This window comes from Thermobia domestica, chromosome 1, assembly GCF_964235325.1.
Source record: "Thermobia domestica chromosome 1, izTheDome1.hap1.1, whole genome shotgun sequence".
Lineage (NCBI taxonomy): Eukaryota > Metazoa > Arthropoda > Insecta > Zygentoma > Lepismatidae > Thermobia > Thermobia domestica.
The window spans coordinates 5,664,138-5,680,222 of NC_137454.1; the positions used below are offsets into that span (position 1 = coordinate 5,664,138).

General features: G+C 32.3%; 1 long non-coding RNA gene across 1 annotated transcript in view; it reads left to right on the plus strand.

Moving 5' to 3' along the window:
• The first annotated feature begins 659 nt into the window (after positions 1-659).
• LOC145668435 (uncharacterized) overlaps positions 660-16,085 on the plus strand; it is a 71,277-nt gene continuing 55,851 nt past the window's right edge. Inside the window, exon 1 of the long non-coding RNA XR_014128027.1 lies at positions 660-847. This is a non-coding gene — a long non-coding RNA (uncharacterized LOC145668435). The remainder of the gene's footprint in view (positions 848-16,085) is intronic.

A 16,085-nucleotide genomic window follows, 5' to 3' on the forward strand; every position in this document is an offset into this window, starting at 1 on the left:
TTTTATTCCCATATATTGCTATATATATATATCTATATCTATCTATCTATCTATATATATGACTCCAAGTAATGGAATTTAAGCTCTTAGGTGGTAGATAATTTTGCTAGTGGCTGTATCAGAATTTTCAATTGCGTGTGTTTTGAAATGAAACTCTTTCGTTTTTATTACCTTGTATCTAAAAAGTTATTTTCAATACACATTTATAATTCATTTGATCGTGTAGAAATGACTACAAGGACACAAAGTCCACTAACAACCATACATGCATATGAAAAACAGAAAATAAATTATGAGTTGCAAATTTAATTTTTTGGAAAAGAATGCAATCCAAATTAATGTGTTCAGGCTCCATTAAAATTCACATCGAGAAAATAAAATCGATTACAGAAAAAGATTCAGATACGCTTTTAGTCGTATAATATTTGCTAATTCTATTGAATGAATTGACGAGAACAATATGAAGCACGATAACAGCTCTTAATAAGCATTCTTTGTCTCATCCAAAGAATAAGACTTCAATTATCACTAAACAATGACAATATAAATTAGTAATGCTTGGACTTATTTCTATAGTTAAATAATATTAAGTAATAAACGTGTTTCATATTCCGGTGTTCCTATTGTAAATTTAATAATCAAGCATAATGCAAAACAAACCATTCTTTGCTAACCGTGAAAATTGTTAGACTTATAAATGTAACAGTAAATTCACCGTATATATGTAAATCCAAAGACACATCAGAACATTATTGATTTCGGAGGAAAATTACCCAGATAAATGATGGGTAAACCAATGTTTCTTTCATTACGATATCTACTAATTATACTGGCAATGATTTCTCAGGTAGGTTATTCAAAGTTTCTATTTCTTGGCATTTCTATTCTTCTAATTTTAAGGTAACCTGAATATCACAGTTTGCATTCTTTGAGAAGAAATGAATATACACTAAACTCGAAATATGAAAGGTCTGTAAGGTTTGTCAAATTTTGTATATCCTACGAACTGAATGATGTAAGAACTGTATGCTTCAGAATTATATTACCGATTTGAATGAAACATGAAAGTTATATATATTGCATTCTCTCGTCAGTAGTTGAAACATAGAGTCACTGTGGTCAAACGATTGGACAAAAATGTATATTAGCATGTTTCAAAAGCTGTTTACTCTACAAAGATTGCTCTTGTTGCTGTTTGAATGGCATTGAGTGCTTTAAATTGTGCGAAATACATCTTAGTTTAACCTTTAACTAGTCAAACTCGAGAAAAATTGAATATACGCATGTTTTACTATATTTTACCAAATCTGTCATTGAAGTGATTGATTTTCTAAAAATATAGATTCAATTATATAATACCGTCAAATAACATGTCATATCCTCTAGCGACCCCGTGTAGCATATACTTTACATCAGTTAGTTCTCCCTCCGGTTGCTGCCGTCATTCGAATTTTACTCAACCTCCTGTAGCATCAAGTATACACATGTCAGAAAGCGATTGTTGTGTGTTTCTGTTTCTGTGCTTACACTGTAGGTGTATGTCGTTTTTATTATATGTGTGCACGACGCATTTGTGCTATCTTGAGAAACATAGATAAGTTTCTTTCCAGTTTCAATAGGTATAATTGATTATTCGTGTTTCTTGTACGTAAGAAACACAAACGTAATGATGTAATATTTGACGTGTTGAATCTCTATAAAAACACGCATGTATTACTGTGATATTTTGATTGTAGCTTATGTGCTACAAAGGGATTTTGCCTGTAATTTAACCACGTGACTTGTCAAGCGTATGTTTTGTTTTCCTTACGAATTCCGGCAATGGCGTATGAGCGGAAGCCTCCGTGGAGTGCATATCCTCCCTGAAGTTTTTGACGTTTATAAAATTTAGTATACTTTTAGGAATAAAAGATGATCCTTTAAAATTCTTTTCCCACTCTATGCTGTTTTTGAGCCCTCAGGTTAGCTCCGACCTCCCTATTCATTCTTGAAACGTATGACTGCCTGCAAGCTTCGTTCTGTAATGTGATTCTACCAAATGAAAAATCGTATTCATATAAATACGTGTAACTGTATTTAGAATGATAAATCAAAGTACACGTTCGCCATGGTATCTAGATAATACATTTTACATCACTTGGGACCTTGTAACCATTTTAATATTATTTCTAGGATTATTAAATAAAGAAATAAGAGACTTCATTGAGTCTCTTGATTCAAATAGTTCAGATATTTAAGAGTCACCGTCGGATGACGATTTAGCTTACGAACCTTCAGATATGAGCTCTGAAACATCTTGTGAAGATGAATAAGTACAAAGACATGTAATCCAGAGCTGCAGGGATGCACCGAAACGCCCAATAAAATGGCGCCATCGTGAGAAGTAAGATGAATATAATGAATGGTAGTACCAAAATCTCACGTAACACAGCATATTATTTAATACTTAAAGAATGAAAATTCTAGTTTCAAGGATCGACAAGGCATTGGAAATAATACACCTAGGATTTCAGGCTCTGCTTTTGTTGATGCAATGTTAACTTCAGATTCTTGTAGCGTAAATACTACGATTGAATACTATAGATAATAGAGTTTTGAAACCATGCTTGAATACTCTAATGTAAGATCAGTGACAGTTTCTGGAAAAAGTATAAACACAACACCAGAAAAAAATTAAAAATTCTTGGGCCATGGTGAGTCACTGGTAGAGGTTCATCTCTAGTGTATGGGGTCCTTGATTTGATCCCAGCTCGCGCCAAGTGAACTTTGTGCTGAACAAGCACGGTGTTTTCCTCATGGAGCCTCCGTTTTCTCCTACTTTCCTCATTCCACTATTTCATTCGTTTTTCATCATCGCCGTCTCCTTTAGCCTAGGCTGCACAATCGTGAGACGTAAAACTAAAAGATTACATTTCATTCCATTTTTTAAAAAATCTTAGGTGTTAGCAAAATTGATTTATTAATTGGATTCCCTAGACTTCGGATGTGCTGGAAAAGTAAAACAGAAGAAGAAAACGGAGACCCATTGTGGAAAGTAAGGCCGCAATTTCAGAAAATAAAATATGTTTGTATTCAAAATCCCAGAAAACGAAATCCCAGCTTTAAGGAACAAATGACATTTCACGGAATCTGAAAATTTGGCAATACGTTAAAGTAAAATCCAATCCAACAAAAATGAAAAAAAACTTCATAGTATGCTTACCGAATGGCATTACTCTCGATTTTCTTTTGTGTAAAGGTCTTGTTGGATTGTGTGAAAAAATTAACCATAATGAATTTACTTATACATGCAAGAATAGCCACAATTAAATTTCATTAAGGATTGTTAAAATTTTAGTATTAACAAGGAATCTATATTTTATTTTTATTTTGTTAAAGGTAACAAAATTTATTTTTCTACTAATAGCCATGTTTCATTTATATATAGCGCTGACAAGCCTCAATCCGCAGTTGGCTAAATTTCTAATTTAGTTAGAAAGTCGTGCATCAATATCTACTACACTACTTACTTACTATGTAGCATCTTATTGTCAGATAAACCCATTGTAGCATATATGCTACACCCCTCCTCCATCTCATAAAACGGAATAACGTAAAAAATCCACAAAAATGTTATTTTTTGAGGTCTCCTAAATAGAGGAACTGATTTGACATGTTTCACAAAACGTCCACTATTTGATGGGTCGCTAGAGGATATGCGAATAAGAATGAGAGTACTTAGTTAGAAGAGTTGTTTAATTCTACACTGGTTCCGGAGTATTTTGGTACTTGTTTTGAATTTGGGACTTCATGATATCGGTTTGTTTTGTCCCCACAATATACTAAAAAAGTAAAATAGTATGTTTGATGTTTTTAAAAATATTCTTCATGACAAAACTTTTTAAGGTGGAAATTCTCAACGTTCCTAGCTCTTAGTTTTGGTCTATAATTTAGGTAAAATGATATTTACTTATCAGGGTAAATGATAATCTCAACACTGAAGCTAATAGTTCCATTCGTGTTAGTGTACACGTCTGGCAAATTTTGATTCTGAAAAATAGCATTTTTTCAAGCAAAGTAGAATTAAATTCTTACTATATATATAAATGATAATATAATACCGAAGGAATAAAGAACAATAAAATGTAGAACTACGGAAAGAATTTAAAATTATAATAATAGTTTACCATGCAGGAAAATTTAAAAAGGAATATATCAGAGCATTTTAGCTACCTGAGTCTCACAAATAAATGTGGGAATACAACTACAACTATATCAATCCTCTCAGAAGATCTGAATATTTAATTAGTCCAAATATTTCAAATGGAATCATTATATTCTCCTTTGAAAGTTAGAACTCATGACCCTTTGATCACATTGTTTGCTATCGAATTTTTAACAGTGACATTATTAACGTAGAATAAAATTTAAATATCATTATGTTAAACAAAAAAGGGAATACATGAAATAAATAACTTTCTGTATAAAAGTGCTTTTGAACCAACCACATAAACGTATTGTTATATAATCTTGTTGATATATATATATATATATATATATATATATATATATATATATATATATGTATTTTTATATATATATATATTTATATATATATATATATATATATATATATATATATATATATATATATATATTTGCAACATACGACCTCTGATAGTACACTGGTGCTGATAAAATACTTTCCTTAAAATCAATATTAGTTATTTCGCAGTTAATTGATTAAGTTGGTAAACAATAAGGGTATATTTTTTTTATTTGTGACAGTTGTGAGTATTATGTTGAAATTATCTTGTTTTTTTATGCGCACTGGTACTGTAAGGAAAATAATAAAGGGAGAAACAATTTATATATTAAAATGTTAGGTTTAAATGTTCGTAGTCTAGAGAAGTTTATGTCTTTCTCTCCAGTATTTTTGATAAGGAGATCTCGAAGAATGCTTGTAACGTGTCGTTTTCGCAGGTTGATTTGAAATTTTCAGTACATCGGCCTGTTCTAATTCAATATTCTAAGAACGTGACCCTTATTTGTTTATTACATTTTTAGGAGTACACAGGAAGTGTTGAAATAAATAAAAGTACCAATTACTACGATTTATGCAGTCCAAAACCACATATTTGTGTCTAAGGATTCTATATGTGACAAGCGTTTCTTTCATGGCCAAATGATACTGAAAACAAAGGATCGTATTTGAAGTAGAAACTCCACCTGGAATTAGGCTGAAATCTTGATAACGGTGCAAGATATTGAAAACAATAATCGATAATATCTCCCTTTCAAGGTATTGTTTGCATGTTTATACCAAGAGCTCCTTCGTGGCTAAGCGGTTAGCATTAAATCGTTTTGGCGTGGGAGGTTCGGATTCGATTCCCTAATGTGATTCCGAATCCACGTTAATCAGTAGGTCCACTCTCGTTGGTGAAGGGGACCTTAAACTCAAAATCAACCGAATTCAATGGTTTTTACCAAGACTTCTTTCACTTGTGCCTGTAAAGGAACATATACAAATGATGTATGCAATGAGGAGATTCATGTTAATATGTGAATCATACAACGTGTATAGCGCGTATTGTCAGATAGTCACAATTAAATTATTGGTGACAATTACCACAATAAAATTTACTGCCACATTTAATATGACCTTGGCCTCCATCAGGTTGAGAAATTACAGAAAGAATAAGCATGCCACTGATTTTTGATTGCTTTGACACATATTAAAGGGATGTCTGATTTTCGGTTCTTCAAATGTTTTCAACTTTCACAATATAAATTATTTCAACTCTTCTCACAAACATAAATTACACAGTATGGAGTTGATTAAGATTATATATATTTCTACCGGTTTCATACAGCAAATATTTTACTCTTCTGTTTTGATTACTGTTTTGATTTTTTACTATGAAATATATTTTGAAATATGAAAGTGTAATACGCTACATGATGATAGAGTGATATTCACTAAATCTAATTACAATATTGCTGATTTGTATAAATGAGCTGAATCTTGAGTAGACGCTACTGCATGTCATAGTAGGTAAACAAAACAGTAAGCATACAGAAATAAGTTTTTTAATAATTTCCGTTTGCTTACCGTTTGTGTGTGTTTATGTGTGTATGTGTGTGTGTGTGTGCTTAGGAAATGACTATAACTTGCGATTCCCTAAATTAACCCTTTCCAGCCCGAATTTTTGTGTGATGGATAGACATATGTTTACAGTATTTCATGTTGCAATGATGCCAGGTCCTTGATTCTCTGTTTTGCTTCACTGCGAGTAATTAGAGGCACCAACTTATGAGATTGACCCGAAAGAAGAGTGTAAAGATTACATGGGAAACTGCATGAATTAACATTAGATTTATGATTAAAAAACGTTAGTGATTTCAAATGTTACTACCGGGCTGGAAAGGGTTAATAATCATCCATTTTAACAATCATTCCATCAGCCCAGTACAGTAAACAACATTAAAGTAAACATCGATTGTGCCGAGAGAGTAAATCCTTGGCAATGTGTCTCCAATATATAATTTTGTTTGTTCCAATTTTTTGTGATAAAGTACATTTTTTATATTTCTATTCTGTAATCCAAACGATCTTCTGGTGCTGATGAACTTAGAGATAGTGATTTTAAATATCAGTTTTGATCTTCTATATATTATAGCCTTTGTTGAACAACAATTTCTATATTGTCATATTTTTACCGATTTATTTCTTATTGTAATGCTTTTGGTTGAGTAGGTACAAACCTACACCAAATTTATGTTGGATTTATTTTACAATTGTCGAAGTTACCAGTGAATTTGAAAAACTTACTCATAAATTGGTATATACCAAATTAATATGTCCGATTCACCTAAAGCCATTCTAATCGAGGAAGTAATAAAATAACACAGGATCATATTCCAAAATTACAATACAATTTAATTAAACAAAAAATCTGAATTTCTTATATATTTTTATTATACAGTATTCATTTTATGAATATTATTATCTACAGAACGTTTTTATTAATATATTCAGTCCTTTCGTTGTTTAGTCAATTACAAACAAAACGTTTAACAACAGAAGCTGCAGCAAAACTGGTTAATCATGTAAATGCAATATAGGAATCATAATGTGAATATGAATTTTTAAATTGTTTGACCTTTTAAATGATAATACGGTATATGAAAATATTAATGAGTGTTAAAACATACTCATACTCATACATTAATGATAAACATACTGAAAAAAGCGAACACTGAAAACACTTTCTCTATTATAAGCAAGTAAATTTAAAACAAGTAGGTATTTTGTTGTGGAGAGGATCCTTAAACAGATAAAAATTATTTATGAGAATTATAAAACTATTGCTTGATAATATAGAATGTCTTATCATAATCCTATCTGGTTATTCAGAAACATTTCACTTATTCACTTTCTGGCATAGAAAAGCTGGTTAAAGCAGTAGTATTTTATATATGTAATACAAATATATGAATCTAACTGAATAACAGAAACTGGTAAAAATATACAAAGAAGCAAAGTTAAAATATAAAACGCAAGTAGAAATAGTTCATCCAGAAATGATTGATTGAAATGTATTTATTGCTCAACATTAAAATGGCCCAAGTACTGCGTTTGATAGTTACATTTTTTTAACGGAAAACAATAATAGGTGTTACTTTAAAAGAGAAAACGTACATATATAGAGTGTTTTATTGCCAACGAATATATTAAAAATTGCCAAAACAATTATTAAAGCGTTAATTTCTTACATATATTTAATCAAAATTTACAAACTATAAAAATGTTTATAGCACAATTACTTGGGAGATAAATCGTATGAAAAATTTATAAAAAATGAATACATTCTCTACTTACACGAGATATGATTGACATATTTAGCAATTGTTATAGGTAATATAATAAATGGTGAAGACAAACAACACTCTATAATTAGTATCCAAATCGTATAGGTGTTCTTTTATACACATTTTGCAAAATGTATTCCTTCTTATGGTGTTGTTTGCTCCTCGACAGGTAAATTGTGACTGAAAACACCAAATATTTGGAAATTCGTCTTTAAGTGTTAAGCAGATGGCATTACACTTTACATGTTATCGTTTTCATAACTTTAGAGTATTAGCTGCACGTATAAAGCTCTTCGCATTTCCATAATGGTGTCTTGTAATTAATAAAAAGAACACCAACATCATCATTAGACCAATATATTTTTTCCTTAAGTAATGAGTAACATCCAGTTTATATTCGAATTCGTATAAATCCCTTAAAACTATCTTCAGTAGCTCTGAAATTATGTCTATTCTTTATCGAGCTTATCATATACTTAGTTCAACCAATATGTTGTAGGTCTTACTATCAAAAATAACTAAATAACTCTATGGTTGTTTTATTACTTAAATAATCTTTCATTTGTAACAACACTTGTTGTTCCTTATATATGGTGACCAGTGCCGGATTTACGTATGAGTTAACCAAAGTATATCGCAGGGTCTCAATCTCTTGTTGGTCCCAAAAAAATTAAAGACAAAAACTTTCTGTAATATGATGTCCAAGCAATAACGGAAAGCAAATAAGGTAAAACGCAAATTTAGCAACAGTATGTGGTACTGCTATGTATTAGGCTCTTATGAAGTAAGTAATGAGGGTCTCGATTATAATGGGCCACGTTTCCCAGCCCTGCATGTAATTTGGCACATGTTTCCCTGCCCTTCATGTAATGAGGTACTTGTTTCCCACGCCCCTTTTATGGGTCCCTGTTTTAGAGTCCTGATTGTAATGGGGACATTGTTTCCCAGCTATTAGATTTTTCTACTTTAATAATACTTCTGAGTATGATATGGTAATTTGTACTTGCATGCAGATACAACCCTGGTGCTGCCCTTTCTATGGGATACAAAAAACTGGGCTGTAACAGGAGATTCATTAAGAAGAAAACGTGAAATGCAAAGGTGGCGAAATAATACTAAAATGTCAACAAATTATATCCCTAACCGGCGATCCTTTAAGTCGCAAAATTATACATATTTCTGAATATGTATTAGAAGTTGTGTCGATAAATATTCAAAATTCAGAGTTACTATCCTTGCCACTCATTTTCATAGTGGTCTATAGAGTGTCAATATAGGTTCACTGAAGGAAAGAAGAGGAGCATGGATATAATTTTAGACATCATCATTCGTTTTGGAGACCTGAGTGTTTCGCTTTTATAATTTATATTAGCAGTGCGTTTTATTTTGTTAAGTACATTGTGTTCAGGACTACACAAGTGAATTAATCTTGCGTAAGTTAATATGCAACAATCTGATTGTATTAGGCCTATCGGTATAGCATGATAAAGTACCTAAATCTTTTCACGTATAATATTTATGGTTTTATAATCATTTCAGTCTAACAGTGACGTTTATCATCGATATTTTGATGATTTTCAGAGAATTTCCGTCGTACTACACCTCGTGTAATCTCCCGGCATTGCATTCCACTTTGGCCTGAGCTACTCTTGTAACTTCACCTGAAAAAGCTCACACGATTGGTTGAAATTTGAGCTGAGCTTCAGGCAATATTTACTGACAGTGGGCGATATACAAACAGTATTTATTTACATTATATATCTGGAAAGTTTGAAACTTTACCCAAAAAACTGAATAGAGACAACTTGAAGTCAGAAATGCACATAGAAAGATCTACGCCTTCTATTCAACGTAATTTTCCTTAACTGCTTGCTTGTGGCTCCTATCAGTACAAAGTGGAATATTTCGAGGAAACTACAGTTTGCGTGCTAGACGTTCGAAGTGCATGGTTCACAAGAACATACGTTTATTAGATTTTGACTTGCTTTGTTCATCATCGGGTCTATCATTTTTACTTGCCCTGTACAATTAGTAGCAGATTCCATAATATATTGACACCACTTATAATTTCATGTTATACCAAGGTACGACAGACGAGGTTATAACTTTGTATTTTCCAAAATTAAGTCCTTAGAATAAAGCCCTGCTATGAATTGCATCCCACACAATGCTAAATTTGCTACATTCAAGCAAGGTAAATTGAGTATTTTGTTTCTAAAGAATTTTGCAATATGCTGTAAATTTTGTAAGTTGGTCAGTACGTAAATTAATAAAATACATATTTGATTTCTAAATATTATATATATATATATATATATATATATATATATATATATATATATATATATATATATATATATATATATATATATATATTGTCCATAAATTACCATTGATCATGTATTCAAACCCCAACAATGACGACATTTTGTCGCTGAAAATGAAAGCTAAATATAGAAGAACCCTATTAATATCAATAGTTTAGAGCCAAATTAAACTAAAATCCGCCACTGACGGTAACAGGAGAAAAACTTACGTATTCTATTATTTTCAAATATGCATTGGTTTATTCCACCAACATGTTTGAGGTTGAAACATTTTTCTCATTTCAAACGTACCAAATATTAGTAGTAAATTGTTTGTGTGAGTTGCTATTGTAAAAGGTCTGTCTGTAGGGACCTTATGAATGAAAGTCATTTCATGAATATCATCTTACTTATCTGTAAATTCATCTGCATGTGGACGAATAACAACTATGTCCGCGTCTTTCTCCCATAACTCAAGTATGTGTAAAACTTGCTTAACCGTGACGAAATTTTTCACGAACATAATTCATGTATAAACTTTACTACAATAGGATACATACAATTCACACTACTATAAAAAAAATTGAAGTAAGCTAAACTAATACAAGTTAAAATGAATCTCATATACCATATTTCTATCACGTTGCACATCACATCATGGGTATGATATCAGCAGGGTAAAAATAAAATGAAGATATCTCCTTGCTGCGAATAGAACAAGAACTAAAGAATTGAGTAACACATGGCACTTCCTTTCGAACGCAGAAAATGTTGCCAGGTACGAAATAATAATTATTGAGCTCTGACCTGAAAATTATTAATTTAAAGGAAAAAGATACTATTTCAAACACAGTGTCACATATTGAAAATTGTTTACTGAAAGAACCTAAAATTCGAAAACTACTTGAATAAACAATACAACATTTTAAAAAATATATTAAAGTGGACTGAAAAAACGACAATCCATAGCAAGATTTGCATATATGCAGTCATCGAAAAATGGGTTCTAAAATTTTAAGTATGCATTTGATTTGTATGAAGTCTACCAGCTAAACCTTTAGTAAAATGTCACTAAACAAGACATTTTTTCTAAATATAATTATCGCATACAAACATTAATTAAGTCATATGTGTTAATTTGTTTGTTAAGGTTATAAAAATGTTGGAAGAATGCTTTTTCTTTATAATCTGATGAGTTATTTAAACAAAATCAAACAAATTGGCCTCAATAGCTTTTAGTTTAATTATTCATAAAACCTTTACCGATCGAATATTTATACATAATTAGATTTTAAAGTATCCTAAATAAGGTATTTGATTCAAATTAAAGTGATGTGTTGATGTCAGCCGAATACATACAAAAGATAAAAGTAATGTAAATTAATTGATTTATGAGCTGAAGATATTTGTTAGTTTGCATATACGGATGAGTACCATCTTTTAAAAAAAACATTAAAGATAATATTGCATAATAAAATACATCAAAATGTAATATCAAAATATTTTATTTTTAAAGTTCAAGGATATCATGAAGAACATTGGACTATAGGTATCTACAAGGTCATTAAAATTAAAGTGCTCGTAGGATATTACTATAAAATGGTTTAGTATAAAAATGGCATTATTATAAACATGATTTAAGGTAAAAAGTTTTTCTCATATAAACCGTACAACACAAGGTTCTTCCAAAACAGATTTAAAAGAAGTTTGATAAAGCTCTTCAATACAAATCGACTAACAATTAACAAGATAAAACGTAATGAACATTTTACAATGATATAAATATTCAAATGATTGGACGTTTTTTGTTTATTAATTGAATAAAATTCCAGATACAGCATAACTTTCCAATTTTAAAATGGGAAATGTTAACGAAGGAAAGAAAAAAGTAATAAGACAACGACAACGAAAAGAAACAATGCCAGCAAATGGTATGAACGTAATATTATGTCGTCAAAACTCGTTCACTTGTTTTTCCAAAACACCGGGCAGCACCAATGAATTCCAACATAAGTTGTGACAGTAATTACAGACCTAGGGCGGACAAAATGGAATATGTGGGTTTTCCGCTTCATGAATGAAGGGACGCGTAATGTTAGTTCTTGAAGTAACGTTTCCAATTTTAAGTATCCATTAACAATTTTATGAAAAGAAATCAGGTCAGAGATATTTCTGCGTACTCCCGGCATTGGGATATTAACATTTCGCAAGAGTTCCTCCTTAGATTCATTAATGTTCGATGTCCGGGAACACGAGAATGGATTATAGCAATAAAGAAATTGAGTACAGAATCAAGTCTCGAGAGATGTGTAGGTGCTGTCGTTTCCAACATGGGAGAGCCATATTCGATTTTGGGCGCTAGGAAAGTTTTATGGAAAGTTGCTAATAGTGCCTCAGTGCGTAGTTCAGTAAATCGATAAGAAGCACCAACATGCGCATTGGATTCTTAAGAATTGAGGAGATGTAGTTAGAGAATATGAGTTTCGAGTCAAAGATGATTGTGTGATACAACAAAAGTTATATTAAAAATATAAATCTACGTACAAATGGAAATTACACTTAGAGATGAGTTCCAAGAGTTGCTTGTAACCTTTTGTGGACATTGTAAAGCAGAGATAAATTTATTATTATGAAACTTTTATGAAACAAAGAAGTATAACATATCGTAACAGTATTACACGAGATGGAAAAGCGGCAATTATGATTTATTATATAAAGAATATGATCAGATTTGGTAATGTTAAACATAAAGAAGACAATGATCAAAATATTAACAATGAATAATTACCAATTGAAAGTACTAAATAATTTACCTGTAGATGTTTTGAGAGGAAAGTTAGAAAAACACAAGAAGAAAACAAACATTTTACACTTTAATAACTAATCAACCCTGTTAATCTGAAATAAAGGAAGCTTTTAAAACAGCATATTAAGGATCACTTTTATTCCTAAATTATATTTGAAGTCAGAACACGCTTAATTTAGCTAACAAAATTGATAAATTACATATTGAACAATGACTCCATCCACAAACTGCAGTAGTATTTTTCTTTTAGGTGAGTAGGTGCTAGTAATACTTTATTTCTTTATTCAGAAATTGAGGGACATCAATTAGTGGAAAGGCATTCTTCATAATATACCAATCTAGTATCAAGGAGGTTGTTACAATCTGCCACTAGAGGTTTCGCCCTCTATCTTGGCCTGGGGTTTGTGATCATCATTCTTTCTTTCTTTAATTTATTGTTGCCCAATGATCTGTGAAAGAAATATACATATACAATAATAATGATAATAACTACATATAAAACAAATGTTACAATAATAATATTAAACTAGTGAACAAAGGTGCACATACAAAACAATAACCTGTGTGCAAAAACAGGGATAATAAATAGTGCAGAAGCAAAAAATGAGGAATATACGGAGTATTGTTGAACTATATTAAATTAGAAATTGACAACTAATGTAAGGTGATGAATGAGGGGCTCTTGACGCCACAACACATTATAGTGATGTTACAATAGACAAATGCATGTATATCTTTTGTCCTGGGGCGGCTCGGGGCTGATGAGAGACATATGGAGAGCCCTTATTAGTGGTGTAGAGAGACAGTGCTATAATGGAAAAAGATCAGGAATATGCTGGTGAATGAGGTGATGTTGGAAGAATTCGGTATGATGATGATCTACTGGAATACTGCGAAGGTATGTTAAAAGCAAGATGCGGAGTGGTGTATAATAATATTTTCATGGAGATTCTTGCTGTAAGTCTGTAAATATAGTATCTAGAAAGATATCCTTCCGATCCTGGAGATTCTTGGCTATAATCTCTTGACGCAAGTGGGCGATGTGGTGAACGAGCGGAGAAAAGTCAATTTTGTTATATACATCAGTATTATGGTATGGGAGTTTGATCCGATATGCTAAGCTAATGGCGTGTCTCTCTAGAATCTCGAGTCTATTATAAAATTTCTGTGGGGCTGAACATCATGCTAGGTGACCAAAAGTGAGTACACTTCTCATGAAGGCTTTGTAGGTGTTAAGCAGTAACTTAGAGTTTAAACCCCAGTTCTGAACAACAAGACGTCGCAGAAGTTGTAGTCTATTTTTAGCCTTCGTAGCAAGTTTCTAAAGCTGGGGTGTCCATCATAGTTTCTCGTCAGAGACGATACCTAAATACGTGACTTTTTTTTTGGAAGGACGAAGAAAGTGTTCGCCTACCCGTATCTGCAATAAATTTGGGTTATTTCGAACTTTACTACGACACTTAGATGGGAGAACAACTGAGTTTTGTCTTCGTTAACTGACAATCGCCACTTGCCACACCAGTCGAGAAAAGCTGTAATCGTAGCCTGCAAATCTATGTTAATTTGTTGCATTGTTTTTCCTAATGTTAGGAAGGCTCTATCGTCAGGATATTGGCATAGGTAACTGTTCGGCGCTGGAGATGGTAAATCTGAAGCATATAAGATGTATAAAAGAGGCGATAAACTAGATCCTTGCGGCACCCCTGTGTGTGGGAAGACTGGAAGAGATAAGGACTTGTTTACGATGACATAGGCAATACGGTTAAGTATGAATGAATATATGACTCGCATATATGAAAGAGGGAGACCCAACTTAATCAGTTTATAAAGTATTTCGTAGTGCCAAATCCGGTCGAATGCCTTTTCGAGATCCATCAGTATAAGACAAGATGGAAGAGATTTATTATATTGATTAGTAAGAATCGTGACTAAGCCTAATAATTAGTCATTTATACTGTAATGAGGTCTAAATCCAGTCTGATGAAGTGGTAAAAGTCGACGTTCAGAGATATAGGGGTGTAAACGTAGTACTAGTATTTTTTCAAAGACTTTGCCCAGGGTGGAAGTAAGCGGGATGGGGCGATATGATTGTACAGAATCTGGCGGTTTGTTCTTTTTAAGAAACATACAAACTTTTGAAACCTTCCAATCGGAAGGATAGTATCCAGTACGGAGTATAAAGGTATATACTGTGGCCAGAAAAATGAAGACGTTTGCCGAACATTCTTTAAGAAATCTGTACGATATTTGATCGAAACCAGGAGCAGTGCTACGTTTGCGCTTAATAACGGAATGAATATCTCCAGAAGTGATTTCCCTAGTCAAAGGATAATTGAAGTCTATAGTGTGTAGGACGGAAGGTTGTAGTAATTTGTTAATTGCTTCTTCTGAAACTTGGGAACTGCGGCGCTGAATGCTTGGAAGAGGTGTAAAGACTGTCTGTAGATGAGTGGTGAAAACGTCTGCTTTCTTTTTGTCTGTATGTAAAGGCTGGTCGTTATGTAGAAGAGGATAAATGGAACTTACTTTCTGACCAGTTAAAAGATGAAACTTCGTCGGGTGTAATTCTGTATTCAGCTGATTGCAGGTTTTGCTCCAGTTAAGCCGTTTATGAGCAATAATATAATTATGCACCGTCCGCTGCCATCTAAGGGGTTGTGTCAAATTGTCTGGGTTTCGTGTTCTTTCGTATTCCCGAAAGTAATGTCGAGATTTACGAACGAGAGCCAAGTATTAAGGAGGTAACATTTTCTGATATGTCTTGCCGTGTATTGAGGTATGTGTTTGTTTGCATTACTTGTTATAGCCTCTACGATGCTCTGGACGGCGTTTTCAAGATCTAATTCAGTTGTAGGTGGTGCTAAATTAGCAAGAGTGACATCTATATCAAAGCGATACTGATCCCAGGTAGCCTTGTCGTATATCTTGATGGTTCTTAAACTTGGATCAGCCCGTTGTCTTTTATTGTTGACAAGCACTTTTATCGGAAGATGGTCGTTACCTATACAATCAAGAATTTGTATGGTGCATTTATCAACAATTGAATCCGTACTAATAACAACGTCAGGTGTCTTCTTGCTGCTTGGACGTGTATGTTTTGGTAAATGATGAACATCGCCATG